The sequence below is a fragment of the Nerophis lumbriciformis genome, linkage group LG05, assembly GCF_033978685.3.
Source record: "Nerophis lumbriciformis linkage group LG05, RoL_Nlum_v2.1, whole genome shotgun sequence".
NCBI classification, from domain to species: Eukaryota; Metazoa; Chordata; class Actinopteri; order Syngnathiformes; family Syngnathidae; genus Nerophis; species Nerophis lumbriciformis.
In genome coordinates this window covers 24,380,626-24,392,956 of record NC_084552.2, presented here as the reverse complement: position 1 = coordinate 24,392,956, position 12,331 = coordinate 24,380,626, and positions in this window count along the sequence as shown.

Here is a 12,331-nt window from a genome sequence, read left to right as displayed (position 1 = left end):
CAAGCGGTAGAAAAATGGATGGATGGAAAACGGTGCTTGCCAAATACTCTCATCAGTGAAGCACGTATAACATAAACAGTGGGATTTATAACAATTAGGAAGGTTTGTGTCATGTTTTTTTCTCCTACAAAAACCATATTAAAACAAAAAATATATTTTTTTCTTAATCTTTTTCCATTTTCACACATCCCTGAAAGAGGTCCAGGGAGCCACTAGGGTGGCGTTAAAGAGCCGCATGGGCTGACACCCGCCCTAACCCATTTTCTGAAAATGGGAGTCAGCAAGGGATTTTGGCGTTTTTGCTAAATATGTTTCGACATTAATTTATTTAACCACCTGCAACTGCAGTATGTCTTAACTAGTATTATTTGAAGCAAAAAGCTACACCAAGCATTTTTCTGGGCGTTTGTTGAAACCCTTTATGACATTAATTCTATACAATAGCTGAACTTTTTTATACCTGACTTATGATTGCAAAGCAACCGTTCAATCAGTTTGTTGGCGTACATTATGATCATGATCTGAAAAGGGGCAATTGTGTAGTAACATCATGTGGCTATTATACATATGTAATGGTTTCGCAGGTACATGAAAACGAGAAGAGTTTTTGCAGTATGTCTTTAAAAACCGCAGCACACACCTGGATTTTTGAATAGGACATGATTAGTGAAAACAGGTGCGTGACTCAAAATGTGAAAACGTGAAGCAGGTGGAACTAATGGTAGTCATGGTAACAAAACAAGCAAGAATGCACAACCAGGAAAAAAGAGTCCAAAAAACAAACAGCATATGGCCAAACAAAAACATGATCAACAGACATGACAGTATCTTATTTTGGAATAATTCTGGTTTTGCTTACCGACATCGAAGCCATTTTATTTGGTACTTGGTGTAATGATAAGTGTGACCCGTAGATGGCAGTCAAACATAAGAGATACGTGTAGGTTTGCAATATATTGGCAGTCACACACAAGAGATAAGTGTAAACTGCAATATGACTCAAGTAAGCAACATCAACATTTTATATATTCCATTGAAAATATAGAACATTACACACAGCGCTCAAAAATCTATCAAAATGTTTTAGTACGACTTTGGTAAGCTATGAAGCCGCACCGCTTGAGGGATTGTCGGTGCATTAAACATACGAGTATTATTATGGTGTGTGTATAAGGTAAGACATTATCTGGTGTTTTGTTTCACCATATTATGCAAAAGCAACTTTTCTTACCTTCTGGTACCTGCTGATCTGTATTTGGGATCTGCATAAGTCCTGAAAAATTGTGCGCGTCCACCTTTGTAGTCCGTGCCGACACCGTAGTCGATAAGATTCTTCTTTTTCCACTATCTTCTTGTTATGGGACATTCATCCTCTGCTGTTGCCATTTCTAATATAAAGTAGTGTAAAGTTCCTACTTATATCTGCCATGAAAGCGCCAAAACATACCGGTATAGTGAGTTTAAATTATTCACCCAAGGAACTTTAGTTATTAGAGCGTTCCGGTCGGACGGTTTTTCACGGGACAAATTTCCGACGGATGAGGAGATGCTGCTCCGTTATTGATTTAAGTAAAGTCTGAATATCATAAAAACAGTTAGCTCCATCTTTTGACACTTCTTCCACTCCCGTCCTTGCACGCTACACCGCTACAACAAAGATGACGGGGAGAAGACGCTGCCGAAGGTGAGCCACGTAAATAAGAGCACCCACAAAACGACGCATCCGGAAGCGACTCTCAGAATGCGATTAGAAGATGATCCGTAAAACATAATCCATGCAACATTTTGACCAAAGAACCACCATTACATGTTATGTAGACCACATGGAAGTGTTTTCAATTTAGAAAAAAGAAAATATGACTCCTTTAATGAGCCTTATAATCCGGTGCGCCTTATACATGAAAATTATCGAAAATAGACCATTCATCGGCAGTGCGCCTTATAATCCGGTGCGCCCTATGGTCCGGAAAGTACGCTAAATCAAATATTTTGAATCCTATGTGGATACATGCTTTTTGTGACCTCCTGTTTACTTCCTTCTTTCCTATGCACTGTCGTTTGTGCATGATGAATTCCCCGCGTGTTTGCCATCAAGTCTTGTTTCGGATTGAAGGTACCGTATTTTTCGGACTATAAGTCGCAGTTTTTTTCATAGTTTGGCCGGGGAGTGCAACTTATACTCAGGAGCGACTCATGTGTGAAATTATTAACACATTACCGTTAAATATCAAATAATATTATTTAGCTCATTCACGTAAGAGACTAGATGTATAAGATTTCATGGGATTTAGCGATTAGGAGTGACAGATTGTTTGGTAAACGTATAGCATGTTCTATATGTTATAGTTATTTGAATGACTCTTACCATAATATGTTACGTTAACATACCAGGCACGTTCTCAGTTGGTTATTTATGCCTCATATAACGTACACTTATTCAGCCTGTTGTTCACTATTCTTTATTTATTTTAAATTGCCTTTCAAATGTCTATTCTTGGTGTTGGGTTCCATCCTTATATGTTTTTTTCCTTCTTTATTATGCATTTTCGGCAGGTGCGACTTATACTCCGGTGCGACTTATACTCCGAAAAATACGGTAATCTTCTTTCCGTTTAGAACTTTTGAGTGTAGGTGTTTGTGCTGTTTGTGTCATTTTAACGAGTATCCCAAACACTTTCCTGGCCAATGTTACCCTTGCCTTTGCCAAAACATGTCTCGCACTGTCAGCGTTTCGTCAACAGAAGCCTCACATGTGACTTAAGTTTTCTTTTCTGGACGTCTCCAGATGATGTGAAATGAGGACGTGAACATTTCGGTCCCGAGTGCTCTCGGATTTAAGGGGATTAAAAAGCTACATCCTGACTCAGAGCACAGTTGAATCCAGGGCACCGTTTCTTTTAGTTTTCTATAATAAGCGGTAAACAGTAATTAATTATATACTTTGTTACTGGGGGAAAAAACAACGCTGTTAGTAATGCTGTAATAGTCTCTGATGAGCACTAATGATTTTCACTGAAAAGCTCAGAGGTGAAGTTGGTACATGACTTCTCATTTTCTACTTCTACCCTTCCACTTAAGAGGTGGACAAAAGTGCAAAGCACCTGTCCTCTCTTTCTATTTGGTGCCAGACTGCTTTTAGCCACAGCAATCATTCATATTTTCGCTTTGAGAAGATGCTCTTGAGGGCTGCCCAATTACTTCCCATCTCCGTGGCATGAACATCTGTCTCTGAAACAGGAGGCAAGAGAGGGGATTTGTGTATTAGTTATTCAGGACAAAGTTAAAGAATGTTCTTTGGGTATCAACTTCATTCTCGCCGCAGAACGTGTAGGCGGACCTCCGTCTAAGGGTGCATCCCCAAGTTTGAAACTTGGCTTTTTGTCAAATGAAAGTGGATCTGCTGCACATTTACTTGTGAGCTTTTGACAGCTTTGCTGCCCGCCCACTCATGAGGTCATCTTTAGAGTTACGAGTGGATGTTGTCATTCTTTTGCCGTCCATAAGAAACGGTTGGATTGATGTAACATTAATACAAACCCCGTTTCCATTTGAGTTGGGAAATTGTGTTAGATGTAAATATAAACGGAATACAATGATTTGCAAATCATTTTCAACCCATATTCAGTTGAATATGCTACAAAGACAACATATTTGATGTTCAAACTGATAAACATTTTATTGTTTGCAAATAATCATTAACTTTAGAATTTGATGCCAGCAACACGTGACAAAGAAGTTGCGAAAGGTGGCAATAAATACTGATAAAGTTGAGGAATGCTCATCAAACACTTATTTGGAACATCCCACAGGTGAACAGGCAAATTGAGAACAGGTGTGTGCCATGATTGGGTATAAAAGTAGATTCCATGAAATGCTCAGTCATTCACAAACAAGAATGGGGCGAGGGTCACCACTTTGTCAACAAATGCGTGAGCAAATTGTTGAACAGTTTAAGAAAAACCTTTCTCAACCAGCTATTGCAAGGAATTTAGGGATTTCACCATCTACGGTCCGTAATATCATCAAAGGGTTCAGAGAATCTGGAGAAATCACTGCATGTAAGCAGCTAAGCCCGTGACCTTCGATCCCTCAGTGTAACTGTTGCTACTAATAATTAATATAATTTGTTGTATTTCTCTAAAAACAGAATAATAAGTTATAAGTTTCATAAAAAGGAATTCAAATCAAAATGCATAAAAGTTCATAAGACGGCTATATTTAAGTTACTATGGTTAAAAATGTAATTTCATGCCTTTTTGTTAAGTTTGTGGGCATACTTTTATTTTGAAGTGTCTCGTTTGGTCTGTCGTCTGATGTAAGGAAGCTACTTCCGGGTATGAGTAAACATTTTGATGCCATGTGAAGGCAGAAAGAGAGAGACTGACTGTCCCAAAGACTAAAAAGTGTCACAAGGACTCCAAGCGTTTGGGCTATAAGAACCTGAAGATCACAATTTCCTCCTAAAAGAAGCATGCAGGCCAACGAGGTATTTGTTTATCCCTTCTGTTTGTATTTACTTCGGTAAAATGTTCGATCCACATGCTGTGCATGTTGTTATTTTTACGTTTATAATGTGCTTTTATTTATTTCAGTTTTCACGGTGAATTTGAAGGGAAAGGAAGCCTTCAAATAAATCAGTTCAAGAAAGCCATTGTGTCTGTGCTATTTAGAGGGAGTTACACTCAGGCTGTACTGCATCAACAAGGATATCACCACATGGGCTCAGGAACACTTCAGAAACCCACAGTCAGTAACTACAGTTGGTCGCTACATCTGTAAGTGCAAGTTAAAACTCTCCTATGCAAGGCGAAAACCGTTTATCAACAACACCCAGAAACGCCGTCGGGTTCGCTGGGCCTGAGCTCATCTAAGATGGACTGATACAAAGTGGAAAAGTGTTCTGTGGTCTGACGAGTCCACATTTCAAATTGTTTTTGGAAACTGTGGACGTCGTGTCCTCCGGACCAAAGAGGAAAAGAACCATTCGGATTGTTATAGGCGCAAAGTTGAAAAGCCAGCATCTGTGATGGTATGGGAGTGTATTAGTGCCCAAGACATGGGTAACTTACACATCTGTGAAGGCGCCATTAATGCTGAAAGGTACATACAGGTTTTGGAGCAACATATATTGCCATCCAAGCAACATTACCATGGACGCCCCTGCTTATTTCAGCAAGACAATGCCAAGCCACATGTTACATCAACGTGGCTTCATAGTAAAAGAGTGCGTTTCAGAGACGTGATTCATTAGAATCGCGGTACTTTACTTATATTGGTATACCGTACAACCCTAGTGGATTGTAATCTACATTTAACACTGGTCCAGATATTATGTATGCTGTGGTACAAATTATGTTCCACAGTCAGATGTTGACCCCTTTTCTGATTATACCTGGGAACATTGGGGACAGACACAAATGAACCCCTCCAAGCCCCGCCCCAACAAGCTTGCTGACCTTGCTTCTATTCCTTGTGGTTCTTCAACACGACCAAGTAGTAATGTTGGAATGTTGGAACGTGGATGTCTTGCATCAGCAGTTTAGCAACTACCGTATTTTCTATAAGGCGCACTTACAAATTTTTTTTTTTCTCAAAAATCGACCGTGCTCCTTATAACCCGGTGTGCCTAATGCACGGAATAATGATAAGTGTGACCTGTAGATGGCAGTCACACGTAAGAGATACGTGTAGACTGCAATATGACTCAAGTAAACAACACCAGCATTTTAAATGTTCCAATATATAGAACATTACACACGGCGCTCAAAAATCTATCAACATGATTTAGTACGACTTTGGTAAGCTATGAAGCCGCACCGCTTGATGGATTGTTCTGCGCTTCAACATACTATTATTATGGTGTGTGTATAAGTTAACACATATTATATGGCGTTTTGTTTCGCAATATTATGCAAAAGCAACTTTTCTTACCTTCTGGTACCTACTAATCTGTATTTGGGATCTGCATAAGTCCTGAAAAGTCCGTGCCGACACCGTAGTTGATAAGCTTCTTCTTTTTCTCTATCTTCTTGTAATGGGGAATTCATCCTCCGCTGTTGCCATTTCTAATATAAAGTAGTGTAAAGTTCTAACTTACAGTGTATATCTGCCATGAAAGCGCTAAAACATACCGGTGTAGTGAGTTTACATTATTTACCCAAGAAACTTTAGTTAATAGAGAGTTCCAGTCGGACGGTTTTTCACGGGACACATTTCCGGTGTGGTTGTTTCCGGATGAGGAGATGCTGCTCTGTTATTGATTTAAGTAAATTCTGAATGTCATTAAAACAGTTAGCTTTTGACACTTCTTCCACCCCCGTCCTTGCACGCTACACCGCTACAACAAAGATGACGGGGAGAAGACGCTGCCGAAGGTGAGCCACGTAAATAAGACCGCCCACAAAACGGTGCATCTGGAAGCGACTGTCAGAAAGCGGCTTGAAGATGATCTGTAAAACATCATCTATGCAACATTTTGATCAAAGAACCACCATTACATGTTATGTAGACCACAAGACAGTGTTTTCAATTTAGAAAAAAAATATGACTCTTTTAATGCGCCGGTGCATCCTATGGTACGGAAAATACGGTAATCCAATATCATACTGGCCCATGTTGACCAAACAGCCACGGACAAATAAGCGTAGACGTATTTTTCTCTATCCACTGCTGCATGGTGTCACAGTTCAATTAAAAGTAGAACAGAGGAGCCCAAGGATGCAGATGGAATGTGAATAAACAGTTCTTTACTTAACAAAAAGGCACTCACAACAATAATCCAAAAATAGAAGATAACAAAAAGCGACGGTACGAAAAAGAGCACCGTGACAAAAAGAACAAAAGCTAATATACAAAGCTAACTAAACTTGGGTCGGAGTTGCAAGACGTGCAAACTAACATAGTACAAGCTGGATGGCACTGGAAATAGCCAAGAAGGTAAGAAGCATAAATACAAGCAGCATAGGAATCTTCATACAACAGGAGTCGAGGAGTGGAATTGCCGAGTGCCATCCAGCTGAAGAGGTGCTGCTTAAATAGTGTAAGGCTGATTGGACACAGCTGTGCACGTCTCACAACTCCGCCCACAGGGAAACACAGGAACTCTAGGAAGAAGACAAACAATAAGAGCCAGGTCTGCTGCACCAACAAAGGCAAACTGAACACAAACCACAAGATGGCAGCAGGCGGTGACACATGGTACTTGCATTTTTAGGAAAGCTAAACAAAGCTAACGCCCCCATACACTCAAACAAACATTTTCTTGGAGCCGTTGCTCAACCTGCTCATCATCGGCGGTCACTCGAACGAGTATGACGATCCTCCTGGTAGGGGTTTATCCCTTTATGGAGGATGCCTGTGCGTGACTTTGTTTAACGTGGGGAGACTGGTGAACAGACAGTCACCACACGATCCTTGACAGAATTGGGTCAGGGTCCAGTGGCATGGAGTCCAAGACAACTGGGGACCCTTTTCTGCTGCAGCCTTCCTCCGCCATCGCAGCCATTGTGGTAGTTCTGAAATCTACCATCTTCTGCCTGCTCCGCCGTTGAGGTCTTCACCGTATCCCTGGCTAGGGGGCAGTCAGGTACTAGGCCTTTGCCAAGGGCCACCTGGGGTAACAGTAGTAAAGGGGTTAACCTCCTAGTTCCCCAAGACCCCATAGAGGAGCCTCCACTGCCGGATGCACTTTAAACGTCATGCCCAGGATGCTCAACCTGCTAGCACTGAGGTCACAGACAGTCAAGAGATGCACAGTTTAAAGGGGGTCATCCATCTATTTTCTACCGCTTGTTCCTCTTGGGATCGCGGGGGAGCTGGAACCTATCCCTGTTAATTATTTTTTTCTACTTTTAAAATATTTCCGTGTGGTCTACATAACATGTGATGGTGGTGCCATCCATCCATCCATTTTTCTACTGCTTGTCCCTTTCGGAGCTGATCCCAACTGCATTCCGGTGGTTGTAATGGTGGTGCTTTGGTCCAAATTTTGCATAGATTTTACAGACCATATTCAAGTCGCTTTCTGACTGTCTCTTCAGAATGTGACGATTTTTTTGATGGTCTTACTTACTTATTGAAGTCCTCCTCCAGGCTAAGGCCCCTTCGACTGCCATGTTGTAGTTTGTCTTAAGACTGCAAGACCTCGGTGAAAGAAACAACGTGAGTATGGGTCCGTGCTCTTCGTGCACCGTTCTCATGAATAGGTTGGCTCTACTAGAGGACCGTGTCCACCAACGAGAGCAGAGTAATTTCGTAACTTTAGACGGATACATCAAGCGTTAGCTGTAGCGAGCTGACGAGCCCAGTTTGTAGCAGCTCTAAGCGGCCTACAAGCAACGATGAACTGGTTGAGACGAAAAATAGATTCAGTCCTACACCCCAGTCTACCGGCCACCACACTTTAGTCATAGGGGGACTCCATCACCCGAAAACATACAGTTTAGCAAACCAGCCATAATTAAGTGTATTCTCAGGGCCAGAGCACCTAACATTGAAGCTAATTTTAGGGAGCTAACTCACAACAGGCCTAGTAAACACGTATGACAGGCTAATCGCATCACTCGCTATGCAAACAAAGGTGTACACGTTGGTGCCAATGACACTAGGATGAGACAGTCAGAGATTACAAAGAGGAATATAGCTAGGACTTGTAATCTCGCCCATTTTAAAACTAATTTGTATAATCTAGCCTTTAAATAGACCCCCCTTTAGACCAGTTGATCTCCCGTCTCTTTTCTGCTCTGCCTCCCTCTCCTGTGTGGAGAGGTTATCAGGTGACCACAGATGACGCGCTAGCTGTTTAAAGTCGGGACCCGGGGTGGACCCCTCCTCTGTGCATCACTTGGGGACGTCTCTGCGCTGCTGACTTGTATCCATTCAAGATGATCCCCTGCTGGCCCCACTATGGACTGGACTTTCACATTATTAACTAGATCCACTCGACGTCCATTGCACCGGTTGCCCAGGGGGTGAGGGGGGTCCCCACATCTGCGGTCCCCTCCAAGGTTCCTCGTTGTTCCCACTGGGTTGAGTTTTTTCTTGCCCTGATGTGGGATCTGAGCCGAGGATGTCGTTGTGGCTTGTGCAGCCCTTTGAGACACTTTTGATTAATGGCTGTATAAATAAACTTTGATTGATTGATTGATTTAAGCGCTTCCATATTGAGTCTAATCACAGATATAAGTAAGACCTATACGCTACCTTTTTTTTTTTTTTTAGAAAAGGCAACAGCAGAAGATTTTAGCATGCACATGTATGTAGCAAGCCAGTCTGCCCCGCAACAAGACGATGGAGAAATAAATAAAACTTAATGACTACAATTTTGGACTTCAATTGAATAAAAATGACGAACCTTTACTATATATGGAAATATCTGCTGACCTCACTTAAGTCTCAAATTTCAAGATTCCAAGATTGTTTTATAAAAATCTCTGCCATGCCTCCATGGTTTGATTTCCAATTTTCGAGACTGATGGGGAACCCAAATACCCAAAAACAGGTATCACCAGGTGATTTCGCATAATAGGAACCCTTCAAAGCAAAGCGGCGGAGCGCTAGCATGTCCATATAAGTATGTTCGGCACACATTGACGTAAATGTGATTCCACTGTTAAAAAAAAATACTGCAAAACAGCATTCAGAGGCATCCAAAACTGTTTGCAGTCTTACGTCCAAAGGCATAAACCTTATGGTGTGTTGCTTTGACGTTGGTTAACACGAGTGTCCAACATTGTAACAATATTAATAGGTCAGAAAAGAAGATGATCATGATACGTCCTCTTTATTAGTCCATAGCACAGGGAATAAACACAAAGCAATAACACTAAGTGGAGTAGCCAGTGCCGCTAAAAAACTTGGAAGAAATTGAATGTTGTGTTTTGTTGTTCCCTGTCCTCTCACGTTGCATGCGTTGCTAGACCTCCAAGTCCAGGTACGTTTTTTTTCCCAACCTACGTGTGTTTTTTCTATCCTCCCTGAGGTGGAGGGGATTACTTTTTGTGGACTTTTCCTTCGCTCAGTGCATGCTTTCCCCTCGCCGACCTCTGAGGTTCCAGTTTATGGACAACTTTATATGGTGTGTGTTTCTGCCCCATCACCTTTTGTTTGCATTTTTGGACTTATTTAAAGACTTTTTGTGTTTTTGATTCCATCTTGCCTACCGTCTCTGCATCTGGGGTCAACACCTTGTCCAAGTCGTAACATTGAAAACTGAAGAAAAATTAACAAGTATCAATTAACACAAAAGTGTTGGAGACCCCCGAGGAATATAAGCTGCACAAGTAACCTGGGCGGATTGTCAGGGAGTAGTTGAACTGGGACAAAAACAGAGCCTATCGTGCCTGTCCAGAGTTAAGTTAAAGTTAAAGTACCAATGATTGTCACATACACTAGGTGTGGTGAAATTTGTCCTCTGCATTTGACCCATCCACTTGTTCACCCCCTGGGAGGTGAGGGGAACAGTGGGCAGCAGCGGTGCCGCGCCTGGGAATCATTTTTGGTGATTTGACCCCCAATTCCAACCCGTTAAGCCTCTGGGTGGAATGCAGGTAGACCAAGCTTTTGTGGTCCGTGAAAATGGTGAAATAAAAATTCACTTCCACTCCTGCAGAACCAATATAAAGGCCAGAAGTTCCTTATTGCCAATGTTGTAATTTTTCTCCGAAGGTGTCAGGTGACGAGAGTAGAATGCCCAGATGTGCAGCACACCGTTGGTGGTGATATCATAGGCTTTCTTCCATTCACCCACCTACCAGTGGCTTGTGGAACGACATGTTGGAGCGGGTAGACACAAATTCCATAGCCTTAGGCCTCATAGAAGTCCAACAAAACCACTTCCCCAGTAGAAAGATTGGCAAGCCAGTTTAGAGCTTACTTCAAAGACTGGAATTATAGCTCATGGGGCGGCGGACAACCAGCCAGCAAGAGAGGTGGCAGGTGCAGGGAGCCTTAAGTGCCTCCTCTACATCCTGCTGGAGACCCCCGAGGAATGTAAGCTGCACAGGTAACCTGCATGGGCGGAACGTCAGGGAGTAGTTGAACAGGGACAAAAACAGAGACCATCGTGCCTGTCCAGAGTTAAGCCTCTGGGTGGAATGCAGGTAGGCCAAGCTTTTGTGGTCCATGAAGATGACAAAAATACATTTCACTTCCACTCTTGAAGAACCAATAGAAAGGCCAGAAGTTCATTATTGCCAATGGTGTAATTTTTCTCCACAGGCATCAGGCGACGAGAAAAGAGTGCCCATATGTGCAGCACACCGTTGGTGGTGATATCAAAGGCTTTCTTCCATTCATCCACCTCCTGAATGCATGTGAACAAAGTGGGAAACATTATGTAGCTCTAACTTGTTAAAATATTTAGCTTGATGGAGGTAACTGAAAGCGATGTTTAACAGTGGATACTTTTTCTTCACAGTTGTATCATTCAATGCATGGTAGTCGAAACAGCGTCAAAGTGACTTATTATTTTTCTTAACAAAGAAAAACCCAGCAGCCAAGGAAAACGGGGATGGACGGGTAATACCGGAAGCAATAGAAGTGGATATATATTTCTTGGTCGATTCAAGCTCAGGACAGAAGATGTTAAGACACGTGAAGTAGATGAGGTCGATACCACAATCACACGGTCTTGTGCCAGAAGATGGCACAATCCTTACTGAAAGCCTCTTGTGGTAAGCAGGGGTAACGTGAGAAATATCAATGTCTTTAGTCTTAGTATCACTAAGAGCAGACTACTAGACTGCGAGAGTGCCAAAAAATGTTCCGATTAATGATTGTGAGTTTGTTTCAATTGATATGCAGGTTGTGCGTAGCTTGCCAAGTAAGCCCAAGAATATTGGAGCGGAACGAAAGCTTTTTGACATAATTTGATTTTACATGAAAACAAAGAACAGATGGCACCTGTCAAGTAAATGAATCAGTTTAGGATACTTTAAAGTGGAAACGAGTATGTTATGTAATTTAACAAAACATTCATCCAAGAAACAATCATCAGCTCCAGAATTAATAAAAGTTATATAAAGTAATTTAGAGAGCCAAGAGATGGTACCTCGAAGCTGGCAAGTTACTTAGATGAAAGTATAGGTGGAAAGGCCAACGTCGACATGGTCATGCTGGAGGTAGGTGTAGCTTCTTTAAGTCAGCTGACCTGGCAAATGAGACAGCGTGTGCAGAGATGAGCCGCCTGCCTGCAGTAGATGTAGAGCTGAAGTCGCTGGCATCGATGACTCTCAGTGGGTGTTAGCCGGTTTCCACCCACCTACATAGGCTCCTTCATCGGTTGCATGGGAGATGGTCCGATGGAGACTAAAAGGGGAACTGCACTTTTCAA